The sequence below is a fragment of the Neofelis nebulosa genome, chromosome 7 (assembly GCF_028018385.1).
Source record: "Neofelis nebulosa isolate mNeoNeb1 chromosome 7, mNeoNeb1.pri, whole genome shotgun sequence".
NCBI classification, from domain to species: domain Eukaryota; kingdom Metazoa; phylum Chordata; class Mammalia; order Carnivora; family Felidae; genus Neofelis; species Neofelis nebulosa.
In genome coordinates, this window is record NC_080788.1 from 146129161 (window position 1) to 146142312 (window position 13152).

Here is a 13152-nt window from a genome sequence, read left to right on the forward strand (position 1 = left end):
ATGGACAAAATGGGTGAAAGGGAGAGGGAGACATAGGCTCCCAGTTACAAAGCGAGTAATCATGGGAATAAAAGGCACAGCATAGGGAAGGTCGTCAGTGGTGTTGTAATAGCATTGCACGGTGACAGGTGGCCACACTGGTGGCCAAGCATAGCATAATGTAGAGTTGTCCAATCACGACATGCACACCTGAAACTAATGTAACATTGTGTCAACTACACTCAAATTAAAAAATTAATTTAGGGACGCCTGGGGGCGCAGTCGGTTGAGCGTCCGACTTTGGCTCAGGTCATGATCTCACGGTTCGTGGGTTCGAGCCCCGCATCGGGCTCTGTGCTGACGGCTGGGAGCCTGGAGCCTGCTTCGGATTCTGTGTCTCCCTCTCTCTCTGCCCCTCCCCCATTCACACTCTGTGTGTGTGTGTGTGTGTGTGTGTGTGTGTGTGTGTGTGTGTCTTAAAAAATAAATAAAATTTTTTTAAAAACCTCCAGTAATATGGTAACTCTTCAGTCCTGGCACACAGAAGAAGTGCTTTCTTTCCAAGCACTAGCAGACGGTGAGGACACCTGTCATGGAGAGTGAGGACAGCATTATTTCACGCATGCACATCTGCTCTCCCCCCCCCCCCCCAACGTGGACCAGACCTTCTACTGGAGGGAGATGTGGAAAGCAAGGATTCAGGTCGACCTCTTCCCCTTGCCCAGGAAGAAAGAAACCTGGGGAGAAGCTTCTGCCTAGGAGGGGGTCCCCGCGGACGTGAACTCTGCTGTGAATGTCAAGTTTGACGTTGGACGAGTGACTTCTCCCCAGGGCCTCCTCTACAGAGTGACACCCAGAATTCAGCAGTTTTACTCAAGATCACTTCTACCTTCGCTTATTCCACGGATGCTCATTAAGTTACCCAAGACACGGGGGCTACATTCGTTTCCCAGGACTGACCTAAGGCACCACGGACCAGGCAGCTTACACAACAGGAGTTCATATGCTAGTGGTTCTGGATGCCAAAAATCCACTCGGGGCCTCAGCAGGGTGGCTTGCTCCTGACACCTCTCTCCCTGGCACGTTGATGGCCATCTTCTCCCCATGTCCTCACATGGTCTCTGTACATGTCTGTGTCCTGATCTCTGCATCCTGATCTCTGCTTCTTATAAGGACACCGGTCCTGGGGCACCTGGGTGGCTCAGTGGGTTAAGCGTCTGACTTTGGGTCAGGTCATGATCTTGTGGTTAATGAGTTTGAGCCCTGCATCAGGCTGTGTGCTGACAGCTCAGGGCCTGGAGCCTGCTTCAGATTCTGTCTCCTTCTCTCTCTGCCCCTCCCCTGCTCGTGCTCTCTCTCTCAAAAATAAGCACTAAAAAAAATAAACAAATAAGGACACCGGCCCTATTGGATCAGGACTCACCCTAATGACCCCTTCTTAACTTGACCACACCTGTGTGGACCCCATCTCCAAATACAGTCACGTTCTGTGGTGCTGGGGGTTAGGATTTCAACCTGTGCATCTGGGGAGGGAGGTAATTCAGCCCATAACATAGATGCTGGTGCTTAAAAAACAGAAAGAAGACACAGTCCCAGGACCTGAGGTGTCCCAAAGCCTGGTAGATGTGAATACAGCCTCGCCCACAGCAGAGCCCAAACCCGAGCCGAGCCGTGGCTGTGGCCCGGAGCAGGGCCTCCCAGAGCCGCTGCAGAGAACCCAGGCCCAGCTCAAACAAATCGTCCGTGTGCGTTTGTGTGTTTTGGGTGGGGCAGAGGTTGGCCACAAGTGCTGCAGGTGACAGCTAAGTCACCCATGCGATGGGTTCCTGTAATTGCCATGCTGCCCTGTCCACAGGGAAGCCTTTCCGGGAGCAGAGCTGGGCTGCCCTTCTGTGCGGTGCAGGGAGGCTTCCACAGCGCCGGAGAGCAAAAATTATGGCACGGCACAGAGCAGGTTGTCGAAAGTATGAGCTCGTGGCCAGATCCCTTCCCTCCCACCCCCTCCTGCCCTCCAAGAAGTCACCCCCTGTCTGCCCTGCTGGCTTCACTCAGCGAATACTGTTCTTATAAACAGCTGGCCCAGATTCCCACCTTGAGTTAGGACGCTCCCCAGGCAGTCAAGGGTGTTCGGTGATGAATTTCAACGCGGCTTAAAAGCATGAAAACTTGCAAGCAACCGTGGGCTGCTCCCTCCAGTGGGGACAACGCTGCCGGCACCCGCCAGAGGCCCTGGCCCCACGCGAGACCCCATCAGGCTTCAGGTGCCTGTGGCACTTCCCCCAGACTCGATGCTGACTCACGGAGCCACTGCAGAACCGTCTCTGCTTTAAATTTTAATTGACCTACATTCTTTCCTAGATCTCATGACCTGATTTTCCATTTTCTCTCTGCTGGGACCTACACGGCGGCAAAAGAACCACCTTCTCTTTAGCCCCAACAACCGTCAAACAGGGGCTTGACCTCCAAAGCAGAGGACACAGGCACAGAAGCAGGCGGGGGCTTGTGACAAACGCGTCGGTCAGGGGCACTGTTCCCCTTCATCTTTGCATCTGTAATCACGGAGGTGGGGCGAGGGGACAGGTCCAGGCCGGTCATGCCCAGAAGAATGTGGTGGCCGTAAGGACGCAGACCCTGAGATCCAGGGAAGGTAACTGGTCCAGGGCACAGCTGCCGAGCTCTGAGATCCAAGCTTCCCATGGCTACCACCAGCCGTGACCGAGCGCAGCACGGATGTGCGGGCAGGCCCGCTCCTAGAACACAAGGCCTCCTCTGATGGCCACGCCAGACCTTGCTGAGGCAGCAGGCCCTCCAAGCCACCAGCCTTCCCTCCTCACCCTGGAGTCCAATGTGCATGGCTGTCCCCGCTCTCCCAGCCCTCGGCACCTGCATCCATTTTCTCCCCCACGGACATCTCCCTCGTGCAAACCTTTAGTCCCCGCTGCTTCTCAGAGGAGCCCCAACATCACCCCTCCATAGTGACATGGGAAACAAAGGCCAGAAGGAAATGGCAGATAAAATTAAATTTCCTCATAACCTGCAGCCCATTGACAGATACTTCAGACCAAGACAGAGTAGAACATTTCTCCAGGCACCTGCGAACATCCTGATGTTAATGCCTTACTAGAGGGAAAACCACCTTGGCTGGACAACAGCAAGGCCTCAGGCATCTTAGGAGTCTTCCTTAGCACATCACAGATCCTGTCCCCACGTTTTAATAAAATCACCTTTTTTTGCACCAAAGATGTCTTCAAGAATTCTTTCTACGTCGTCAGCTCCGGACCCCCCACCATCACCCCAAAACCTCATCAACACTCATCACTCAACAAAGCGCCAACGTGGGCAGGAAACGGAGCTGGGTGCCGCAGCATTCGGTCACAAGGAGCCAACAGTCTGGCTGCAGGGCACGCAAGCAGGGCAGAGCAACCTGTTAAAGATGCAGAAGGTCCTTCCTTTCCTTTGTTACCCCATTTGCCCTTGGGAGGACAAAGCACGACAAATAGGCTTTTTTGTTTTCAAAGGTATGCGTCTCTCGAAGCAGTAAATTCTAGTGTTCGGGCTGGGAGGGTAATCAGCAATTGTGTTTCCCAAAGGAACAGCGGGAAACCACCAGGCAGGTGTGGGGCTCCCCAAAGACAGTCCATAAACAGGCACAAAAAGAAGGCTCATTGGAGGGGAGGGGATGGGGTGTAGGCATTTTCCAGGAGGGACATAGCCAGAGCAGGAAGGGACAGCAGGCCAGAGAGAAAGCATACAACATCATCGGAAGAACGCACGGCATCCAGGCCGGACCAGAGGGCAGCAGAGATCCTGCATTCAGGAGGGCGGCAGCCCCATCCAAGGCAACCAAGCTCAACCACCCAAAATGATGTCACCTGGTCACTTTGTGTTCCGTGGGTTTAAAAGAAAAAGTGGCTGGGGCACCTGGATGGCTCAGTCGGTTGAGTGTCCGACTTCAACTTAGGTCTGTCTCATGGTTTGTGAGTTCAAGCCCTGCATCTGGCTCTCTCTCAAAATAAATAAACTTAAAAAAAAAAAAAAAAAAGAGAGAGAGAGAAAGTGGCAAAGTGCAGAGCCTGACTCCTGAAGGCATCCTGACACCGTGCTGGGACCACCTTGGGCAATTTCCACTGGGCGAGAGAGAGAAAAAGCCAAGTGTCCCTTAGCAGGAGGCCCAGGGCCTCCCGCCATATTCCTGACTCTCCATTCAATCTCGGATTTCCTCACAACCCCACAAAGCCCTTGGGTTCTCTCCAAACTGACACGCAACGTGTCCCTTCAACACCCAAGCAGAGTCTCGTGACCACTCGTCACCCCAGGCCAATTAGGGAAGCGCTCTCCGTGACAGCCAATACGTGCACACATGCAGCTCACAGAACGGGACTGTGGTCACTCTGCTCCTTCTGCTGCGTCTCACTTTTTAAAAATGCTCTTCTGTGTAGGATGTGCCCCAAGAGTGAACTTCAAAGCGAACTACGGCCTACGTGGGTAATGACCACACGTCGATGTGGGCTCATCAATTGTAACAAATGTCCCACCTGGTGGGATGTCCACACTGGGAGAGGCGTGCCTGTGTGTGGACAGCGGGCATGATGGAAATCTCTAATTTCCGCTCAGTTTCACTGTGAATCTAAAGCTGCTCCCGAAAGGTAAAACGTGGGGCGCCTGGAGCTCTGGCCGCATTTAGGATCCACTTCCATTGGTCCTTACGGTCGCTTGTCAGACCCCAGCCGCCAAAATGGTGAAGCAGATCGAGAGCAAATACGCTTTTCAGGAAGCCTTGAACAGTGAGGGGAAAACTTTAGTAGTTGACTTCTCTGCCACAGGGTGTGGGCCTTGCAAAATGGTCAAGTCCATCTCTCATCCCCTCTCTGAGAAGGATCCCAACGTGGTGTGCCTTGAAGTAGACGTGGGTGACTGTCAGAGGTTGCTTCAGATGTGAAGTCAACCCTCCCGTTTTTAAAAAAGGGACAGAAGGTGGGTGAATTTTCTGGAGCTGATAAGGAGAAACTTGAAGCTACCATTAATGAATTAATCTAATTATGTTTTCTGAAAACATAACCAGTCATTGGATGTTGACAACTTGTGATATTTTTTATTTACAAAAAGGAAAGATCAAGTATGAAGACTATATACCCAACTGCCATCTGATTATAAGTGACAATAAAATATTAATTCTAAAAAAAAAAAAAAAAAAAAATGGGGCACCTGGCTGGCTCAGTCTGCTAAGCATCCAGCCCTTGATTTCTGCTCAGGTCATGATCCCACGGTTCATGGATCGAGCCCCGTGTCGGGCTCTGCGCTGACAGCACTGAGCCTGCTTGGGATTCTCTCTCTCCCTCTCTCTCTCTGCCCCTCCCTCATGTGTGTGCTCTCTCGCTCTCTAAATAAACATTTTTTAATCTTAAAAAAAGAGAGAGATAAAAAGTAAAATTTAAGCAAATGCTCTCTGGCTGCTGCCTGGAGGGTGGACAGCACTTCTCAGAACTTGATCTCAATAGTCCTTTCGGCCCACATTTTTCCCCATCCCACTTTATATTATACCAAGTAATTTAGGTAAAACGTGTGCCCCTCCCCAGGGTGACAAACTGTTCCAGTTTGCCTGCGACTGAGAGGTTTTCCAGGATAAGGGATTTTCACTGCTAAAACCAGGGAGGTTCTGAGCAAACTGGGCCGAGGGGGTCACCCGAACTCCCCCTCAGAGCCAGCGCTTGTTACTAACATGGCCTCTGACCTCCTACCCGTGAGAACTTTGCTCAGAACCTGCTGCCTGGCAGATGCTGGACAAATAGACTATGGTGTCCTTATCATTACTTTCAGTGATGACCCCTGCAGGGCCAGTGGGGGTGTCTCCACGTATGCTTACTGGGCTGGACCGGTATGGTTGTGAATTCCATTTCTAGATGTACGGGGGTCTCCTCTGCCATTTATCAGGGCTCGCTCCTTCCACAAGGACATGGCTTCCCAATGTTCTGGGCTGAAGGGCCACAAGATACTCCTGCACGTGGCCAGATGCAGGGCAGCTAAACAGGCCTATCCCCTGTCCAAAGGGAAGAGTCTGCTGACCGCACACGTGGCTAACCAGGCAAGGTCAGGCAACACTCTTTTTATTTATTTTTATTTTTTTAATGTTTATTTATTTTTGAGAGAGAGAGAGAATGAGAGGGGGAGAGGCAGAGAGAGAGAGGGAGGGAGGGAGACACAGACTCCGAAGCAGGCTCCAGGCTCTGAGCTGTCAACACAGAGCCCGACGCAGAGCTTGAACCCATGAACTGTGAGATCATGACCTGAGCCGAAGTCATGGTTAAGCCGAAGGACACTTAACCAACTGAGCCACTCAGGTGCCCCATACACTCAACTTCTGAACACATGTCCCGGAGAAGCTCATTTTGATAGCACTGCACTGTGATCTCCCTCAAATAAGATGGACCACTACCTCACATGTCTTCAATGGCCAGGAAGGGGCTGTATGTTCCTCAAAGAGGAAGATGTCATTACTTGGGGGAGCTTCCAGAGCACATGATGACCTAAAGCCATTTCATCCCCCTCCTCCCAAAACAATGATGATCAAAGCATAACACATCTACGGGGGCCGTATTCATCCTAGGTCTGCGAGTTCATGGCCCTGGTGTAGAGCTCTCCTAACGTAATCCAAATTCTCACAACGGATGTTAACAAGAGAGCCAAAGAAAAATCTACCTTCTCAAAACTTGTTATATATCTTAGAAGGTCAGCAGTATCAGATATATGAAAACGTCCACCGATAACTTCCTTCGGCATTTTTATCCAAAGGCCCACACGCAAATGACGGCAATTTTGAAAAGGCTGGGAGACACGTAGTATGCATATCAAAATTTCTGCTGGCCATTAAGTGCTGGAGTTTGTTGGAAAGTGGCAGCTATCACTCAAACAGAAAAATACTAGGCACTGAACTTCATTTGTGCAGTAAGATGAAATTAAATCAATTTATCTATGTTTAAGGAAAAGATTCAAATTCAAACTTGGAATGATATACTATCTGGGGGGGAAAATGGGGTGCCTGGGTGGCTCAGTCAGTTAGGCATCTGACTCTTGATTTCAGCTCAGGTCATGATTTCACTGTTCATGTGTTCGAGCCCCCATTGGGCTCTGTGCTGACAGTGCAGAGCTTGCTTGGGATTCTCTCTCCTTCTCTTTCTCTGTTCTTCTCTGACTCACATGCACATCCTCTCTCTCTCTCTCTCCCTCAAAAATAAAAATTTGAAATAAAGAAATGAGGAAAAAAAATTTCTAGCCAGCATTGAGGAAGAAGAGAGCCCTAAAACTGTTGTCTAAGATGTAGCTAATTCTAGGCCAGTTCTTTCTAAAGCAATGCATAACTTCATCATGGTTTCTTCTTTGGAAAAGCAGGGGTGAGGACAAAAAGTCCTCCAGTGTCCCTCCCAGATCCAAGAGTCTCTCACTCTGAAGCAGAAATTGCAAACTAGTGGCCCACAGGCCAGACACAATCCCTTTGAGTTTTGTTTGGCCTGCATGGAGTTTGGTTTGGTTGTTTCCTTAGTTGAATGTGGATCCCTTTATATTTCTATTCCAGGAGTCCCTGTGGTTCCTCAGTGCCTCTCACAGCCCTGCAGCCCTGCTGTGATCACCTGAGAGGGGGAGGGGGGTGGCTGGAGGGCGCTGGGAGGATGTGGGTGTAGGATTCTTGCCCTGGGAGGATTTGGGTTGACAACTCTTGCCCTGGGAGGCTAAGGAGTTGACGGTGCTGCACTTGATTCTGTTACGACTTGAATCTTACTGAGGGGTGACTTCCATTTACTTTGGTTTCTACTGTTCCGCAGAGTAAATTTCGTGTCTTTAACACCCCCCCCCACCCCGCGCCCCACCTATTTTACAGGACAATAGCAGTTCAAAATGCTAAGACGGGCTCAGTGTCACAGAGTTAGCTAAAATTTATATCTTCTGGGGAACTCTTTAAATTGAAAAATAAAGAAAAGCACAAAACAAAAGAAACGTCATATAAATATGCATGATTGTCAGTATTTATGATACGCATCATATTTAATCGCAGGCATGTGAGGTTTCTATCAATTGTATCACTTGTATCAATTTACATAGAGTTGCTTAGGTTATTATAGGATGTTTTTTTGTTTTGTAAAATATACACAACATAAAATTTACCGTTTTAGCCATTTTTATGTATACGGTTCAGTGGCACTGAGTATAGTCACATTGTTAGAAAACCACCATCCATCTCCAGAATGTTTCCATCTTCCCGACCTGAAACTCTTTCCCTGTGAAACACTAACTCCCCTATTACCCCCTCCCCCAGCCCCTGGCATACTTTCTGCTTCCATGAATCTGCCTACCCTAGGAACCTCATCTAAGTGGACTTATACAGCATTTGTCCTTTTGTGACTGGCTTCTTTCACTTACCACAATGGGTGAACCTTGCAGACATTATGCCAAGTGAGAGAAGCCAGTCATGGCTTTAAATGCTGACTGTGGTTTTAAGGCAGCAGAGGTGTGTGTTAAAAATAGCCGTGAACTTTGTAAATATCTAACCGAGAATGACCTAGCCCGAAAGACTTCTTTCTGCATGAAATACCCAAACATGTGAGCAGCCTTTATGAGTGCAACTAAAAAGGGAACTCTGAGCATAGGCTCCTGGCACATAAACCTCAGAATAGCTAAGCTTTACTTACCAAGTATAACAGTACAAAATGTCACGCTGGGAATGTTGAACGTGGGGGTTGATAGCCCAAGGAAAAAATTGCTCACCTAATTTAAGGAAACTCAAAACAAATCCTTTCTTGCCTTCAGAACTCTAGATTGCAGAAGTCCCATCTGGTACTAACTATATTTACTCAGATGGATCAGAACCACAAAATAAACGTTATTTAGAGCATATCGTTATGGGTTCTGGATGGCTCTTCCATCTGCCAGCAGATGCAGGAAACTGACCCTAAATATGGACTAAATCTTATGCAAGTGGGAGTTTAGGGATCAAGAAAGTAATCAGACCTTTTCTACATCATGCCCAAAGCCCCCTGCAATCGCCCTGGGAAGTCACAGAGCAGCACACGCCCCAGGGGGATGATAAAGGAGGTAAGCACTGGGTTTTGTGATGGCAGCTGAGACAAAGGTTAGCCTCACCTGTCCCCATCACAAGGGCCAAGGGTCTGAAGAGAACAGGAAACAACCTGCTGTCACTTGCTGTCGTTCACACACACACACACACCCAGCTCTGCTCCCCAGGCACTTTGGCAAAGCTGTATGACCTCTCTGCACCTCAGTTACCTCATCTGCAAAGTCCACTGGCAACAGAATCTCCCTGGGAGGGCTGTGTTAGGGATTAAGTGGTCGGTGTGCATGAAGCACTGAGGCCACGGGACTCTCTCACTGTTCGTGCTCCAGGAAGGCAGACGGCCACTGGGTCCTTGCTGACACTTCGGGAGTCTTGTCTCCCAAACATGAGTGATGAGCCAGGGCCAGGTTTTACATTTGGAGTTGTTTGGGGTCCTTCTTTAAATGTCAGCCGCAAGTTCAACTCTATCTCCCCAAAGGATACATGGAAGTCCGGATCCTGAATGAGGTGAATGAGTCCTTATTTGGAAACAGGGTCTCTGCGAATGAAATCAAGTTTAGAGGAGGTCATACTGGGCCAGGGTGTAGGGCGGGCCCTACGTCCAACATGTCTGGCATCCTTCTGAGAAGACACACAGAGACAGGCACGCGCAGAGAGACAGGCACACGCAGAGAGACCGCCCTGCGACGTCGCAGAGGGAAGAGGGTCACCTTCCAGAGACAGCGCTTGCGTCCAACCAACAGCAAGCGGAAGAGCATCCAGGACGGCCGGCCATCGCCAGGCACAGAGAGAGGGCACAGCCCTGCCGGAACCTTGATTTCAGACTTCTGGCCTCCAGAACCAGGGGAGAAGAAATCTGTTGTCTCACACCGGGTCTGTGCTACTTGGTTCCAGCGGCCCTAGAACACTAGGGCAAGGTCTCAAACGTCTAACTTCCCTCGAGCTGGCACACAGATGGCATCTGATGCACATTCGCTGGAGGAAGAAAGAAACGAGCAGAGGCGTGAACGCCAGCGCGGAGGTGAGGCAGGCAACGGGAGTGAACGGGACAGGTGTGGGCGCACGTGCACGCCTGCACAGAGACACGGTGGCTGCCGTCTGCGAGCACTCATGCCCCACCTTCAGCTCTGGACGACAGAGGCGTGGCCACATACGGGTATATCCCAGCATTGCCAGGGCTTCCTATTTCCTGCAGAATCAGAAATCTAGACTTTCAGGTGACATCTCCCCAGCGCCCACAAACAACCATACGCGTACAAGTGGGTACAGCACCTGCAGGGGCCCCCTGCGTCTCTAATGTCCTGCTTGGCCGCAGGCGCGATACACAGTGGTTGCTTGAAGCAGGTCAGCGTCGTGAGGAGATACACCCTCAGCCCTTGGGTCCCGCCTCCTCTCACGTGTCTAAAAAGGAGCATTGGAGTTGGGGCGCCTGGGTGGCTCAGTCGGATAAGCATCCGACTTCGGCTCAGGTCACGATCTCACAGTCTGTGAGTTCGAGCCCCGCGTCGGGCTCTGGGCTGATGGCTCAGAGCCTGGAGCCTGCTTCCGATTCTGTGTCTCCCTCTCTCTCTGCCCCTCCCCCGTTCATGCTCTGTCTCTCTCTGTCTCAAAAATAAATAAAAACGTTAAAAAAAAATTAAAAAAAAAAAGGAGCATTGGAGCAATTAAAATCCAGCCAAAGGAAGGGGAGCAAACTCTAGAACTGGGATATGCCAAACAGGATAATGAGGTCCTAGACAGTGGGAAAAACCCTACAGCTGGACGTCAGCACCCCAGCCCCAGCCTTGAGACAAATCCTCCCTCTACGCCTTGGTTTCCCCAACCGCAAGAGGAGGGGACAGCATGAGGTGTTGGCACGCCAGTGAGAGAACATGGGTAGCCGCATTGTGACAGCGGCACAGTGTCACTGGGACAACCACTGTGAGGCCCCTGGCCGTGGTGCATACAACACAAAGTCTCCGACAGCCGGCCCCGAAACTTCTCCAAGCGGCCTGGGCACCACAACTGCAACACAGTCACTGGGACACCGATTTCGTTCTTCTTGACTTTGATTCCCAGACAGACTGTCTGAATGAGGGCTCGGGGGATTACTCAAAAGAAAGCTGCTGAAAGGAAAAGAGGTACCTGAGCTCCAAAGTCATGTGGTCCCCCGGCCTTAGGGCTGTGTGTGGTCCGGGGACCAGCAGCACCTGTGGAACCAGGGGATCTGGTTCCAAATCTAAATTCTGGGCCCCACCCGGACCTACTCTCTCACACTCTGGGGGGGGCCCAGCAATCTGTGTTTCAATAAGCCCTCCAGACATTCTGATGCTTACCTCTATTTGAGAACCACGAGGCCGTGTCCTGCATAGATAAGCAAGACAGGCATCCTTTAAGAAATACAGAGTCCAGGGGGCACCTGGGTGGCCCGATGGGTTAAGTGTCCGACTTTGGCTCAGGTCATGATCTCGCGGTTTGTGAGTTCGAGCCCCACATCGGGCTCTGTGCTGTCCATCCAGAGCCTGGAGCCTGCTTTGGATTCTGTGTTTCCCTCTCTCTCTGCCCCTCCCCCACTCACACTCTGTCTCTCAAAAAATGAATAAACATTAAAAAAAAATTTTTAATAAAAAAATACAGAGTCTGGAACATAGGATCATTTGTACTCAAAAATTAGGTCTAGGGGCGCCTGCCTGTTTCAGTCGGTTAAGTGTCCAACTCGATCTCGGCTCAGGTCCTGATGTCAGGGTTGTGAGTTCAAGGCCCACACTGGGCTCCATGCTAGGTGTAAAGCCTCCTTTAAAAAAAGGAGGCCTAGAAGGCAACTCCACCCAACGTGCCAGCTGATTCTGCTAAGCGCATGACAAGCTGTGCTTCCCGGTGGTGTGGGTCTAGCGCTCCACTGTGAGGCCACAGCCCACAGGTCAGCAGCAAGCTAACTGGCTGGCATATGGATGCTTCACCTGGGTGGATAAGATGTGCCAGATTCGGGGCGCCTGGGTGGCTCAGTGGGTTTAGCGTCCGACTTTGGCTCAGGTCATGATCTCGCGGTTTGTGAGTTCGAGCCCCACATCGGGCTCTGTGCTGTCCATCCAGAGCCTGGAGCCTGCTTCGGATTCTGTCTCCCTCTCTCTCTGCCTCTCCCATGCTCATTCTCTGTCTCAAAAATAAACATTTTTAAAAATTAAAAAAAAAAAGATGTGCCAGATTCACAACTAAAGAGGACAGTGTGTGGCAGAGGTGGGAACACGCAAAGATGCCCCCTCACAAAGGCTTGCAAACGGCTGTCAGGAGTCAGCGGGAATCGCAGGGTCTCAGGCGGGACAACTGGCCGCAGGACGCCCCTCGGCCTCCCCCAGGCCTTTTATTGTGGTGCCCTCCCACAGCAGGGCCTTAAGTCTGAGCAAAGGCCTTTCCTGCAGCCACCAGACTTGAGCAGGTGAGGGTGCAGCTAGGTAGCCAAACACTTTGTTTCCCCGAAGACAGGACCTGAGGCAAGCCAGACGAGACCAGCATAGCTGCTGCCCTGTACTGTGTGTGGCTTCCCGGCGACCAAGACTCAAGCAACCCAAGAGCAGAGCCTGTTCTCCAAGTCATCCACATTTCTCCGCCATCTACTGAATCAATACAATCGTGTACTTTTTTCTCTTTTTCCAGGAATGACAGAAGATAGGCTCCGCTTGGAGTCAAATGCTCGGGAGCAAGACATCATGTCCGTCTCCAGTGACACCTCACTTCATCTCTTCCTCGTAGACGCCTCTGCCTCCTGCCTCTGTCCCCTTTGTAGCTGACTCTGTGCGCTCCTCAAGGACAGGTCCCCTGACCACAAGCTGTTCAGCCTAATGAGGGAGGCAGACCAGTAAACAGGCAGATGCAACAAAGTGCCATCTGAAAGCCAGAGGTGCGGTGGAAGTATTGGGTGGGAGGGGCCTGTCACAAAGGCAGGGAGACATCCTGCCCAGAGGGTCAGAGATTTCAGGAGTGGGGACAAGCTTCAGTGGGAGTCAGAGAGCTGCTATTTTTTTACATAAGGCCCCTGGGCAGGGCCTGTGATGTGGGCGGGGCCTGTATCCCAGCAACTCAGAAATGTTTATTAACCTGGACGCCTTAGATTACCCTGGTTTGGGACACTA

At 50.9% G+C, this 13152-nt stretch overlaps 1 long non-coding RNA gene and 1 pseudogene across 2 annotated transcripts; one reads left to right on the forward strand and one right to left on the reverse strand.

Moving 5' to 3' along the window:
* Window positions 1-4714: 4714 nt before the first annotated feature.
* LOC131518281 (thioredoxin-like) lies at window positions 4715-5148 on the forward strand (annotated as a pseudogene).
* A 2809-nt stretch (window positions 5149-7957) lies between these two features.
* On the reverse strand, window positions 7958-11376 carry LOC131517788 (uncharacterized). Of its 2 annotated transcripts, none has more exons than XR_009264840.1 (4): window positions 11359-11376; window positions 10316-10444; window positions 9754-10018; window positions 7958-9581 (listed from the first exon to the last, which is right to left on the reverse strand). It is a non-coding gene; the product is annotated as an uncharacterized LOC131517788 (long non-coding RNA). The 2 variants fall into 2 exon arrangements; XR_009264839.1 differs by lacking the exon at window positions 11359-11376 and adding an exon at window positions 11168-11342 and having other exon boundaries at window positions 7959-9581.
* Window positions 11377-13152: the final 1776 nt, after the last annotated feature.